Here is a 15519-nt window from a genome sequence, read left to right as displayed (position 1 = left end):
GTGTATTCTTGTACCATTCTCTCTAATCAGGATTGCTTACTTGGTTAGCTGACACCTTATGTGTTACTATTCTGCTAAGGCCAGGCTTACTCTGGTTAACAACCTTTGGTTTACACTCTTAATTATGGTTAGGGCTCCAGCAAGGCCTACCCGTGACCTTGGGCAAGATACTTCCCCTGTCTGTGCCTCCGTTTGCCCTCTATCTCGGTCTGTGTTGTTGATTTAGGTATCAGCTTTTCAGGACAGGGACTGTGTCTTGTTTTGTGTCTCTATAGCCCCTGGCACTAGAGGGCCTTGGTCTCATTCATACAGAAAGAAACACAGAACAGAAAAAAAAAACTTGTGCTGTGGTTAGCCCGTTGCCTGATAATTCAGATTGAAAATGGGTTACACTTCAGATGTACTCAGCTGAGTATGAGAGCTGCTGGTGCTGGCGTGGGGCAGTGGCCTAGCAGTGGCAGGCTAGAAGAAAGAAGAGAGTATTTCTGGAGAGAGTGAAGTCTTTTATTCTAGACCCTGATCCAATGCCAAAGTCGAAGGGAGGCTGCATTCATTTCACTGGGCTTTGGATCATGTTGTTGGCACTGTTCCTTATTGTCAGAAGTGAAGGGGACATTGTAATACCCTGCTGCAACTACCCAGAACTGTGAGCCCCGTATTACCTCTCTGTCTCAGCAAGAGTGAGCTTTGCTGGAGATCAGACTGGGCCAGCTCCCTGCCACACCAGCCTGTCTCCCTCACCAGCGAACTCCTCTAGGTTCTCCCTTGCAAATAATAAGCGGTGAACTCCAGGCCCCCAGCTCCCCAGAGATGTTCCTCCGCAATGCAGTCACTACCACTGTACATGCCAGAGATGATATTAAGTTTGTTGCTCTTTTAAAGAGTCACTACATTGAAGCTGTCCAGTATAACTGGGGTAAACACACCTTTCCCTTCAAATACAGCACTGACTTGGTGTACAGTAGAAATAATAAAGTTTAATAACAAAAAAACCATAGATTAAGTGATAGCAAGTAGAAGGAATAAAGGCAGAAATGGTTACACACACACACATACACTTTCTAATGGCTAAGACCTAACTTAGCAAGCTACAGTCTTTCTTCAAAATAGTTTTCTCACCAAACTTCCTTTTCCAGCAATGGCTGATTGACTCTTAGCCAGATCCCTACAGAGTCCCAGGAGCTGGTTTACTTTGTCTCCTCAGGTGAAGGACAATCCAAAGTCTTTCTCTGTGTCCTTATCTCTCAAAGTCTGCCTTTTTACAAGGGTCATGTTGATTCCCTAGGGTTCAGTCTCCTTTCTCCTCTGGAGGGGAGCAGTGGGGCTAATCCATCTTCTTTAAGGTGTCCCCGGTATGTTCCAATGCAAAGCTTCCTGCTGCAGTTGCACAAGGTAAATGTTCTCCTCCTGCAACCTCCCATACAAATGAACAACCTATTTTGAGAAACTGAGACACTGAAAAGGAGGACTTGTGGCACCTTAGAGACTAACAAATTTATTTGAGCATAAGCTTTTGTGAGCTACAGCTCACTTTATCGGATGCATCCGATGAAGCTTATGCTCAAATAAATGTGTTAGTCTCTAAGGTGCCACAAGTCCTCCTTTTCTTTTTTGCGAATTAACACGGCTGCTACTCTGAAACCTGAGAAATTAAGAAATTCCTTGCCTTTATCTTGAGAAAACCTGTTTATATACCCCCAGGTCAAGCCTGCTTTAAACACCTTTTAGTCTCAGCCTTTAAAGCCTGCTATCAGTGAGTATCCATAATTCCACACACGGCCTTGGCACCTGCATTCCACAGTGATGTTATTAATCAGTGTTTCATTAGCTTTAATTGCTGCCTCGCTAGGTACATTCTGTACACATTTCATTGCAGTCAGGCACAGGGTGTGAACACAGCATTCCCCCAGTGTCACAGAAAGGCAAAGAAACTATTGAGCCAAAATGGCCAGGGTATTTTTATGTGTTTGTTTATTTAGTAGAGGGGAAAGAGTCAAAAGAAACACTTCTTCCTTCACCCTGCCCTCACTCACCTCTCCCCTCGTACATGCATGGCTAAGGATGGGGTCTGCACTTGTGCTTGACCTGACACAAAGTAATTGAGGCCTGACATTTAAAGTAGGTCTGCTCCTGGAGAGTGTAAATTACCAGGGTGAAGAAGGCCCCCGTAAAATGCCAAATTGGAGGACTGCGCCAAACAAAATCTGATGAGGTTCAATAAGGAGAAGTGCAGAATCCTGCACTTAGGATGGAAGAATCTCATGCACCGCTACAGGCTGGGGACCAACTGGCTAAGCAGCAATTCTGCAGAAAAGGACCTGGGCATTGCAGTGGATAAGAAGCTGGATATGACTCAGCAGTGTTGCCTAGAAGGCTAATGGCATATTCGGCTGCATTAGCAGGAGCATTGCCAGCAGATCGAGGGAAGTGATTATTCCCCTCTTTTCAGCATTCGTGAGGCCACATCTGGAGTATTGTGTCCAGTTTTGGTCCCCCCACTACAGAAGGGATGTGGAAAAATTGGAGAGAGTCCAGCTGAAGGGCAACAAAAATGATTAGGGGGTTGGGGCACATGACTTATGAGGAGAGGCTGAGGGAACTGGGATTGTTTAGTCTGCAAAAGAGATGACTGAGGGGGGATTTGATAGCAGCCTTCAACTACCTGAAAGGGGGTTCCAAAGAGGATGGATCTAGACTGTTCTCAGTGGTAGCAGATGACAGAACCAGGAACAATGGTCTCAAGTTGCAGTGGGAGAGGTTTAGGTTGGATATTAGGAAAAACTTTTTCACTAGGAGGGTGGTGAAGCACTGGAATGGGTTACCTAGGGAGGTGGTGGAATCTCCTTCCTTAGAGGTTTTTAAGGCCCAGCTAGACAAAGCCCTGGCTGGGATGATTTAATTGGGGATTTGTCCTGCTTTGAGCAGGGGGTTGGACTAGATGCCTCCTGAGGTCCCTTCCAACCCTGATATTCTATTATTCTGCACCAGCTAGTCTCAATTTAAGTTCTACATTAAGATAAAACTCTGGGATTTAGCCACTGGCCCACATGGGCATAATGAGTCCCTTAGCAACCCAGCTCATTGGGGAAGCATTAACACACACACGCACCCCACACTCAGCCACCTCTCGGGGCCACTGCCACAAGCCCTATATCTTCCTGATGTCCCCTCACCCTCTGTGAGTGATTTGTGCCTCAGGGAGCTCAAAGAAGGATCAGGCTGCTTGAATCCTTCTTTCTGTCTTGTATTCACAAAGGGCAGGTGCCCCCTGGTTCTAGTCTCAAGTGGTTCAGAGGATGGGGCAAGAGTCTGCTATGGGCTGAGGCTCCCTCCTCCTCCACCCAGACAACCAGGGACTGTCCAGCTTTTCAATGCCCACCAGTCCCCCATGAGATTAACCATTTCCACCAGGAACTGGTCAGGTCTTTCCGTCCTTGACAAACACTACAGTGCTGCTACTCTAATGCTAGGAGCCAAACTCAGTGAACTCGAGCAAATGTTATTATCACACATATGCATCTGTGCGATGTTCCCTTTCAGGATATATTGGCCATGCTATGAATACACATAGATCAATACATTCCTCTAAAAATGAAGAGGGTGCAGGTGGGATGCATGAATTTGTGTGGACATTTATAAAATCCCCCCAGCTGCCAAGCAGAGGTAGTGCTTTCACCAAAGAGTGCCCAGTGCCGATATCCGATTTGATGGGCGGGTTGTAAAGAGCTAGTACTGTGCTGACAGAAAGTCTGACCATTTCTCTTTTCTTATGTTCTTCCTTGATTATTACTGTCTATGATTTTTTGTCTCCCTGTAGTTTATTGTTGGTTATATTAGAATCCACAGAAATGTCCTCTTTATTATGGAGTCTGTTTTCTGAAGCTCTGGCTCCCATTACAGATCAATCCCTTTGCCAGGTGGTATTATTATCTGTTCTCTTGTCTTCTCACTTGGAGTTTACTAAGCGTTGCCTAGAAGCGATTCCTTCACCACCTGGAAGTCTCCATCCCTTTGTCAGAGAGGCCTGCGGCAAGGTGACAGACCCACAAGGACACTTGAGCAGTGCTTGCATACCGGTGAGGAGTAGGGCAGGGGGTCTGGCAGTCCTGGGGGAAATTTGGTCTTTGTACAACTTCAAGCAGCTCCTGGGCTGCTCTAACTCAGTCCAGTTTGTAATGGCCCCCTATGCAATACACTCCAGCTCCAGTTCATCCTGCCCTGGCATGCCCTGTTGTGGCTAGGAAAGGGTTCCCCTTATGCAAGGGGAATTCCCAGCTGGGCTGTGAGGATAGCTTTTTCTGCCTTGTATGTACCAGGAGAAGGCCAAACTCTAACAATTTTGCACTAAGGAACATGTTCTGGATGTAATCAGCCATTTACGCTGTATGCAGAACAACTTCTTGTGTGCTGATTGTTGAATATTGGACCATCGTCAATAAATAGAAAAGGAGCTTATTGTTTTACTGATGTTCCTTCACTGAGAAAGCATTGATGGTCTCTAAGGGTGGAATCAAATATGTGCAGCAATGCATCTATTACTCCAGCAAAGCCCCCTCCTCATTATGGATTTTTCCCCTTTCTTGATGTTTGCTGGCTGGATCCCAAAGTGCTGGCTTTATTTGTTGTCTCCTGAGGCCATTCAAAAGCAAGACCTCAGGAAAGAAACACGACAAAAATATGACACTGATTTATACATTTTCAGCCTATGTGGCACTGAATATGTATCTAGTTTATATAAAATAAAACATTTAATATGCACCCACCCCCAACACTATTAGTGCAGCATTCCTGCTTGGTCCTTCTCTTCACTTGTCTGTGAGCAGTGCATGAGCAAATTGTTCACTAGTAGAACCTGGGTGAAATTCCTCCTCGTGCAGAGGACTAGCACAGGGCCTTTGCACCGCCCACAGCTCACTATTTGTGGGAGTAAGGGGGGCATTTCCCCCACTATGCACACCCTGTACTAGACACTGCTGCCCTTTAAAAGTCAAAGTCTAAATGTATGGATTATTTTATCTAAATGCATGATATGCTTTATACATACAGTTGTAGTACTGTCATAAAGAGTATGTAAAGATAAATATGGTTTAATTAGTAAAAAAACCAGAACATGTGTTTTTCTCTTATAATATATCTCATTTCATATCATATATATTTTGGTGAGAAATTGTGCTATTTTATTTAATTCACATTTATATTTCTCTACTGTTCACTATGGGTTAAATTCCAGCTTCAGTCAGTATTTTGTCATTTACTTCAGTGAAACCACGCATAGCCAGGGCATAAAAGATACAAGAATCCTACAGAAAGAGGGTGAATGGCTGAGTATTATCATTCCACAGCACCAGTATGCAGGTGCTAAGATATTCCTAAAACCTTTTTACATGTTCTAGTGGAAAAGTGGCTTAGTTCCACTAATTACATTTTGGAATCAGAGAAGAAATCTATGTTTGGAAAAGTTAAAAATTGAGACATATTCTCTTTCATATAATTACCTCAGATTTAAAAAAAAACATATCTGTTGTCAGCTTGGCTCCTAAAGACATTATAAATTAATATCAATTTTCTTTTTCAGAGATAATGCCCCCCCCCAGCAACAGACATACTTTGAGTTTTTGCAATGATGAATGAAACAAGTTCATGCAGTTGTACCACAATAGGTAAGACTGGTTTCAGAGTAGCGGCCATGTTAGCCTGTATCCGCAAAAAGAAAAGGAGGACTTCTAGCACCTTAGAGACTAACACATTTATTTGAGCATAAGCTTTCGTGAGCTACAGCTCACTTCATCGGATGCATTTGGTGGAAAATACAGTGGGGAGATTTTATATACACAGAGAACATGAAACAATGGGTGTTACCATACAAACTGTAAGGAGAGTGATCAGGTAAAGTGAGCTATTACCAGCAGGAGAGAAAAAAGAAAAAACAAAACAAAAACCTTTTGTAGTGATAATCAGTGTGGGCCATTTCCAGCAGTTGACAAGAACGTCTGAAGAACAGTCTTTATAAAGACTGGGAGTGGATATGTCATTACACAAAGTAAAACTACTTCCCCATGTTTATTCCCTCCCCCCATTCCTCACACATTCCTGTCAACTGCTGGAAGTGGCCTACATTGATTATCACTACAAAAGGGTTTTTTCCCTCTCCTGCTGGTATTTGCTTATCTTACCTAATCACTCTCCTTACAGTGTGTATGGTAACACCCATTGTTTCTTGTTCTCTGTGTATATAAAATCTCCCCACTGTATTTTCCACCGAATGCATCCGATGAAGTGAGCTGTAGCTCACGAAAGCTTATGCTCAAATAAATTTGTTAGTCTCTAAGGTGCCACAAGTACTCCTGTTCTTTTTAATAGGAAAGATTGTCTCAGTATTTGCACCATAAGCCCTTTATGCAGTGATGAGCTGCCAAAAGCTGAAGAACCGGGTCCTTCAGTTGCTCCGGGTCTTCGGTGGCACTTTGAAGGACCCGCCGCCGAAGACCTGGAGCGCTGGTGGGGAGTTTGCCCACCCCTTTAACAACTGGTTCTAAACAGACTTCAAAATTTAACAAGTGGTTCGCGCGAACCAGTGCGAACCGGCTCCAGCTTACCACTGCCTTTATGACTTCAAAATGTACTGTGGAATGGGGGAGGGATCTGAGCTGGTATTGTTTATAAATGTATTTATTTTACCTATCAAAGAGAGAGTGAAAAGAGAGCGAGAAAGAGAGAGACTACATCTTGTATAACTACAGTCTGATCAGGGGATGCAATACAGGACACCATGATCATATCTCTCCTGGTGTTAGGCTAAGTTCCCCTCCCCCAGCATCTTGCAAGAGAGACCTCACTCTGATTTCTTTTATCGCATGGTGGGTGAACTTGCTTTGCTCATTGGCTTTAATGACTGTTAAACTACTGAGCTGGTCCATTCGGGAAATCGTGCAGTACTCTGGCAGACCATGGATGCTCTAAAGCCAGAGGCTCCGGCCAGTGGAGGATTCTCAATCTGTAGGACAACCCTACAGCCACTGGGGATTTGTAGACCATTTCCCTACCCAGGCCCAGCATACGAGACATAGTTAGCAAAAGGCAGATGTGGTCAGGCTGTTGGTGCATCTCCAGACATCAGATGGCTGTTGGTCTTGAGGCTGCTCTGTCTATTCTGGGGACTAGACTGATTGGTCCCATAATCTGGTAGGCACAAGGATCCCTCCCCTCAAACCTCAGCTGCACTTAGTGGTCATAGGTAGGGCCCTATCAAACTCATGGCCATGAAAAATGCATCATGGACCATGAAATCTGGTCTCCCCCTGTGAAATCTGGTCTTTTGTGTGCTTTTATCTATACTATGCAGATTTCACAGGGGAAAAACCAGCGTTGATCAAATTGGGGGGCCTGATCCAAAAGGGAGTTGCAGGGGTCTTGCAAAGTCATGGGAGGGATTGTGGTATTGCCACCCTTACTTCTGCACTGTCTTCAGAGCTGGGCAGCCGGAGAGCAGCGGCTGCTGACCGAGGGCCCAGCTCTGCAGGCAGCAGCGCAGAAAGGTGGCAATACCGAACCTGCCACCCTTACTTCTGCACTGCTGCCTGCCGTGGCTTTGCCTTCAGATCTGGGCTCCTGGCCTGAAGCCGCTGCTCTCCAGCTGCCCCGCTCTGAAGGCAAAGCCACCACCAGCAACAGCACGGAAGTAAGAATAGCAGTAACACAACGCCCCCCCCACCTCACACACACACACACACACACACACACACACACACACAAATCTTTTATGGGACAGGACCCCTACAATTATAACACAGTGAAATTTCAAATAGCTGAAATAATGAAATTTATGATTTTTTAAATCCTATGACCAGGAAATTGACCAAAATGGACCATGAATGTGGTAGGACCTAAGTAATAGGGCAGAGTGGGACTTGGCTCCCAAGTGACGGAATTGTCTTAAGAACAATAAGTCTTTTTGCAGCTTCCCACAGTAACACCTGCCTGGGGCTTCCCCCCAGACCCACTTGAACACTCTTCCCGGTGTTGGTCCAGAGGGATTGTCAATACCGGTTTATTTCAGGCTTTCCAGCCTAAACCCCTCATTTTAGGGGCTCTTAATTTATCAGCTGTTGGAAATCTCGACTGACTAAACCATGGTATAAAAAATACAAGATTCCCAGAGAAACAGGGTGAATGGCTGAAGATTATCACTTCCCAGCACCGGCATGCAGGCGCTAAAATATTCCTAACACCTTTTTACACATTCTAACTGAAAAATGGCTTAGTTGCACTAATTACATTTTGCAAATAATTAAGTCATTTGAATTTGAAAAAAGCTAAGGTACTTAATAGTAAAACACAGCCCTATTTTCCATGATATATTTCCTTTCCTGTCTGCAATGTGGGATGAAAGTAGGAGAGATATTACTGAGGTCTGACCAGGACAATGGCAGAGGATCTGTCTCTCATCATTAAACAGAAATTTGATTTTTTTTTTGGTCCTTTGGGGAGGGTAGATGAATATTTGTGGTGTTTCTTAAACATTAACATACTGCCAGCCTCAGTGCAAATTAACAAAAAACACATACAAACCCCAGAGACATTCATTTTGAAGTTGCTTATTCATTGTTTGAAAAATGCTGTAGCTCCTTTATTGAGGTGGCAGAGCAGCTATAGCATGAGACCTCGTCATGAATAGATGGAGTGGATTGAACACTGCCCTGCAGCTCTTGGGAGAAGGAAGATATCCATGGGTGTTCCATTGCAATTGTACAATAGTCTCTTCCCGTTCATTGATATAACAATCCCTGAAAACCCCCATGGACATATTAAGCACTCTAAAGAATCCCTAAGGAAGGAGAGTCACCAGTTTGAGTGTGGTTCACATAAAGTCCATATCCATAGGACAGTAATATCCATTATACCTTTGTCAAAACACTCAGGTACAATCTTTTAGGATGGGGAAGTTGATGTTAAACACTTTTGCTATACTCCTGGGGCTAAGCAATAGAACAAGGAACAGAGGATTTTGTTAGGCAACTTTTACTGTAACAGCTTGATAAAGGCAATTTGCCAGCAGCATCTATTCTCTCTCTGAATGGAGATGTGGATTTGGCATCAAATTCACCCTGGTGCTGAAAACCAGGAGGCCTCTGCGCCACTTATGTAAGCCCTAAGGGGTGAATTTCCTCCTGATAACTTCTCTGCATGGGGGATTTATATTGGTATAAGCTACAGTGTGAATTTAAACCACTCCAGTTTTAATGGTATAGCCCCCATGTGGGCACTCTTCATCCAGGTTTCAGAGTAGCAGCCGTGTTAGCCTGTATCCGCAAAAAGAACAGAAGGACTTGTGGCACCTTAGTCTAACACATTTATTTGAGCATAAGCTTTCGGGAGCTACAGCCCACTTCATCGGATGCATTCAGAGGAAAATACAGTGGGTTCCACCGAATGCATCCGATGAAGTGAGCTGTAGCTCACAAAAGCTTATGCTCAAATAAATTTGTTAGTCTCTAAGGTGCCACAAGTCCTCCTGTTCTTTTTACTCTTCATCCAGAAGAAGAGTGGGGTGTTATTTTTGGTTTAGCTTATGAACTTTGGAAGGGGTTTAAACTAAACTAAAAAAAAGCCAATTTTATTTCACAGCAGAGCGTCCATGTGTAGGGTGACAATATGGACTGTTTTGGCTGGGATAGTCCCTTTTTTAAGCCCTGTATCAACCATCCCGACTATTTTGGAAAAACTGGATTTGTCCCATTTCCTGTTGCCAGCTGATCATCCAAAAATGTGGTGTGCAACCCCTACCAGGATATGGAGGAACATGAGTGGGGAGGGCGAGCGGCAATGCCAGCCCCCCACAGGTTGGCGGCAGTGAGGGCTCAGGCCAGCCCTGTGCATGTGGAAGAGAGGACGGCCTCAGGCTGGCCCCATGCAGGCAGGTGGCAGGGGGTCTCGGGCCGGCCCTGCACATGAGGGGAAGAGGGAGGCCTTGGACCAGCCCTGTGGGGTCTCCCATTTTCTCTTTGGGAAAATATGATCATCCTATCCACAGGGGTGTTCTAGCAGGATAACTAGAGCAGTTTCACTGTACCAGGTGTTAACGGTAACACTTTCCTGTTAGGACAAGCCCTTAGTGAGCACAGTGGGACATTTTCCTTTCTATGAGTGCGAGCAGTGAACAGCTTGCTGGAAATATTGGCCAATGTACTATTGTTTGGCCAAAGTTACGGGGCCCAGAGTCAACCAGGCTCCAGGCCTGGCTGGTGAAATTCATCACAGTGTAATCAGTCTGTAACATTCCTTTATGGCCTGTGTTAAGGACAAAAATATCCAGGATGAAATTCACTAGTGTGCAGGGGGGCTATGCTGAAAACAGGCCATACCCAGACCCTAAGTGTTCCTTTGTTCTGGCCCCCTGCACAGGCGTGGCTTTCACCCCAACTGAATAATAAGTAACTACAGGGCAGGCTGACACCTGTGCAATACCAAAGCCAGTCATCAGAGAGAGGTTTTCCTTCCTCCAGGGCTGCCTGGACCTCCTAAAATGCTCATCACTTTTATGCCTAGACCCACTGCATATGGCATATCCTTGTTAGAGCCTGGTATAGATCCTAGCGAGCGCCCCTCCTGGCCATCACCAGGAAGGCTGCGAGGGGAGTCCAAACACCTGGGCTCTGGTTCTCCCAGGGGTGTTCTCGGGTTTAAGAGCCTTGGCTGGCTGCAGTTCTGAGTCCTCCCTGGGCCCAAAGGCCTACTTCCTGGGCACTGACTCTCAGGCTCATTTCCCCGCATAGACATAGAATCATAGAACCATAGGGTTAGAAGGGACCACAAGGGTCATCTAGTCTAGCCCCCTGCCAAGATGTAGGATTTCTTGTGTCTAAACCAGCGGTTCTCAAACTGTGGGTTGTGACCACAAACTGGGTCACAACTTTGTTTTAATTGGGTCGCCAGGGCTAGCATTAGACTGGCTGGGGCCTGGGTCCAAAGCCAAAGCCTGAGCCACACTGCCTGGCACTGAAGCTTTGAAAATCGTGGCGAACGGGGGAAGTCCCGGATGACTGGAAAAAGGCTAATGTAGTGCCCATCTTTAAAAAAGGGAAGAAGGAGGATCCTGGGAACTACAGGCCGGTCAGCCTCACCTCAGTCCCTGGAAAAATCATGGAGCAGGTCCTCAAAGAATCAATCCTGAAGCACTTAGAGGAGAGGAAAGTGATCAGGAACAGTCAGCATGGATTCACCAAGGGAAGGTCATGCCTGACTAATCTAATCGCCTTTTATGATGAGATTACTGGTTCTGTGGATGAAGGGAAAGCAGTGGATGTATTGTTTCTTGACTTTAGCAAAGCTTTTGACACGGTCTCCCACAGCATTCTTGTCAGCAAGTTAAGGAAGTATGGGCTGGATGAATGCACTATAAGGTGGGTAGAAAGCTGGCTAGATTGTCGGGCTCAACGGGTAGTGATCAATGGCTCCATGTCTAGTTGGCAGCCGGTGTCAAGTGGAGTGCCCCAGGGGTCGGTCCTGGGGCCCGTTTTGTTCAATATCTTCATAAATGATCTGGAGGATGGTGTGGATTGCACTCTCAGCAAATTTGCGGATGATACTAAACTGGGAGGAGTGGTAGATACGCTGGAGGGGAGGGATAGGATACAGAAGGACCTAGACAAATTGGAGGATTGGGCCAAAAGAAATCTAATGAGGTTCAATAAGGATAAGTGCAGGGTCCTGCACTTAGGATGGAAGAATCCAATGCACCGCTACAGACTAGGGACCGAATGGCTCGGCAGCAGTTCTGCGGAAAAGGACCTAGGGGTGACAGTGGACGAGAAGCTGGATATGAGTCAGCAGTGTGCCCTTGTTGCCAAGAAGGCCAATGGCATTTTGGGATGTATAAGTAGGGGCATAGCGAGCAGATCGAGGGACGTGATCGTTCCCCTCTATTCGACACTGGTGAGGCCTCATCTGGAGTACTGTGTCCAGTTTTGGGCCCCACACTACAAGAAGGATGTGGATAAATTGGAAAGAGTACAGCGAAGGGCAACAAAAATGATTAGGGGTCTAGAGCACATGACTTATGAGGAGAGGCTGAGGGAGCTGGGATTGTTTAGTCTGCAGAAGAGAAGAATGAGGGGGGATTTGATAGCTGCTGAAAGGGGGTTTCAAAGAGGATGGCTCTAGACTGTTCTCAATGGTAGCAGATGACAGAACGAGGAGTAATGGTCTCAAGTTGCAATGGGGGAGGTTTAGATTGGATATTAGGAAAAACTTTTTCACTAAGAGGGTGGTGAAACACTGGAATGCGTTACCTAGGGAGGTGGTAGAATCTCCTTCCTTAGAGGTTTTTAAGGTCAGGCTTGACAAAGCCCTGGCTGGGATGATTTAACTGGGACTTGGTCCTGCTTTGAGCAGGGGGTTGGACTAGATGACCTTCTGGGGTCCCTTCCAACCCTGATATTCTATGATTCTATGATTCTAAGCCTGAGCCCTGCTGTCCAGGATGGTAGGGCTCAGATTACAGTCCCCCCACCCAGAGGTGAATCCCTTGGACTTTGGCTCCCCTGCCCAGGGCAACGGGGCTCGGGTGGGCTCAGACTTCAGTTCCCTCCTGGGGACATGTAATCATTTTTGTTGTCATATGGGGATCGTGGTTCAGTTAAGTTTGAGAACCACTGGTCTAAACCATGGAAGACAGGTGGCTGTCCAGCCTTCTCTGGAAAACCTCCAGTGAAGGAGCTTCCACAAATTCCTGAGGAAGTCTGTTCCACTGGCCTACTATTCTTACAGTTAGAAAGTTTCTCCTAAAATTTAATCTAAATCTGCTATGCTGTAGTTCGAACCTTTTGCCTCTTGTCTTGCCTTCTGTGGCAAGAGAGAACAATTTTTCTCCATCTTTTTTAATGGCAGCCTTTCAAGTATTCGATGACTGCTATCATGTCCCCCTTCATGTCCTCTTTTCCAAACTAAACATACCCAGTTCCTTCAGCCTCTGCTTATATGGTTTGATCATCTTTGTCACTTGCCTCTGGATCTTTCCAGTTTCTCTACATCCTTTCTATACATTGGTATCAAAATTGGACACACTACTCCAGCTGAGGCATAAACAATGCTGAGTAGAGTGGTACTATCACCTCCCCTGAATTGCATGCTATGCCTTTATTAATAGAACCCCAAATTTCATTTTCTTTTTTTTGCAACAGAATCACATTTTTGATTCATGTTGAGGTTGTGATCCTCCAAAGTGCTTGCAACCTCTCCCATCTTGGTGTCATCTACAAATTTGATAAGTGTACTCTACACTCCATCATCCAGGTCATTAATGATAATACTGAATAGTTCCGGACCCAAGACCCCTGTGGATCCCACTAGATATGCCTTCCCAGTATGATAGCAAACCATTGATAACTACTCTTGGAATACAGCCTTTCAACCAGTTGTGCACCCATCTTAGAGTAGTTTTCAGAGTAGCAGCCATGTTAGTCTGTATCTGAAAAAGAAAAGGAGTACTTGTGGCACCTTAGAGACTAACAAATTTATTTGATCATAAGCTTTCATGAGCTACAGCTCACTTCATCGGATGCATGCAGTGGAAAATACAGTGGGGAGATTTATATACACAGAGAACATGAAACAATGGGTGTTTCCATACACACTGTAACAAGAGTGATCAGGTAAGGTGAGCTATTACCAGCGGGAGATTGGGAAGAAAAATTGCCACTTTTAGGTCTGTAATCGAGTAACCAAAGAGATTGAAGTGTTCTCTGACTGGTTTTTGAATGTTATAATTCTTGACGTCTGATTTGTGTCCATTTATTCGTTTATGTAGAGACTGTCCAGTTTGGCCAATGTACATGGCAGAGGGGCATTGCTGGCACATGATGGCCTATATCACATTGGTAGATGCGCAGGTGAACGAGCCTCTGATAGTGTGGCTGATGTGACTAGGCCCTATGATGGTGTCCCCTGAATAGATATGTGGACAGAGTTGGCAACGGGCTTTGTTGCAAGGATAGGTTCCTGGGTTAGTGGTTTTGTTGTGTGGTTGCTGGTGAGTATTTGCTTCAGGTTGGGGGGGGGGCTGTCTTTAAGCAAGGACTGGCCTGTCTCGCAAGATCTGTGAGTGATGGGTCATCCTTCAGGATAGGTAGAGTAATTTCATTTAAGCCACAGTTCCCTAGTTTGCTTATGAGAATCTCATGTGGGACCACATCAAAAGCCTTAGTAAAAAATCAAGCTATATCATGTCTACTACTTCCCCCTATCCATTAAGCCAGTAGATGGAGATTAAGTTGGTTTGGCATGATTTGTTCTTGACAAATCCATGTTGGCTATTCATTATAACCCTACTATCCGTTAGGTGCTTACAACTTGATTTAATAATTTGTGCCAGTATCTTTACAGGTATTAAAAATTAGACTGACTGATTTATAATTCCTTGGGTCCTTTTTGTTCCCCCTTTTAAAGATAGGTATGTCTGCCCTTCTCCAGTCTTCTGGGACTTCAGTCATTCTCCATGAGTTCTCAAAGGTAACTGCTAATAGTTCTGAGAGTGAATCACCTAATTAAGTCCCTAGGATGAATTTTATCAGGTCATGCCAACTTGAATGCATTTAATGTATCTAAATAATCTTTAATCTGTTCTTTCCTTATTTTGTCTTGTGTTCCCTTCTCTCATATTGTTAATATTAATTGTGTTGAGTATCTGGTTGCCATTAATCTTTTTAGTGATGACTGAAGCAAAATAAGAATTAAACACCCCGGCCTTCTTGATTTCATGCATTATTAGCTCTCCTTCCCTGCTAAGTGGAGGACCTATCCTTTCTTTTGTCTTCCTATTGCTCCTAAAATATTTTGAAAACCTCTTCGTACTGCTTTATGTCTCTTGCTGAGTATAGCTCATTCTGTGCCTTAATCTTTCTGATTTTGGCCCAACATGCTTTTGTTATATTTAAGTACTCCTCCTTAACAATTCATCCATGTTTCCACTTTTTAGAGATATTTTTTAATTTTTATTTTCAGGTCATTAAACAGCTTCTGATGGAGCCATATTTCCCTCTGACTATTCTTCCTATTCTTCTTTCACATTAGGATAGTTTGCTGTTTTCATAGAATCATGGAATCATAGAATATTAGGGTATATAATGATCATCAAGATATATTATGTCTACCACTTTCCCCATATCCACAGAGCCAGTTATCTCATCATAGAAGGCAATCAGGTTGGTCAGGCATGACTTGCTCTTGGTGAATCCATGTTGACTGTTCTTGATCACCTTTTTGTCCTCCAAGCACTTCAAAATGGATTCCTTGAGGACCTGCTCCATGATTTTGCCGGGAACTGAAGTAAGGCTGACTGGTCTGTAGTTCCCCACATTCTCTATCTTTTTGAGAAACTGGCATCTCTGATTAAATCCATTGCCCCTTAGATTTTATGCTCTTGGTATGTTACTTATCAATTCTCTGCATTTTTAAAGTCTGCTTTTTTGAAGTTCATTTTCTTTTAATTTGCTGCTCTCGCTCCTTCCTTTCCCTAGAATCATG

Source organism: Dermochelys coriacea, chromosome 6, assembly GCF_009764565.3.
Source record: "Dermochelys coriacea isolate rDerCor1 chromosome 6, rDerCor1.pri.v4, whole genome shotgun sequence".
NCBI classification, from domain to species: domain Eukaryota; kingdom Metazoa; phylum Chordata; order Testudines; family Dermochelyidae; genus Dermochelys; species Dermochelys coriacea.
Note: the sequence above shows the minus strand (reverse complement) of the source record.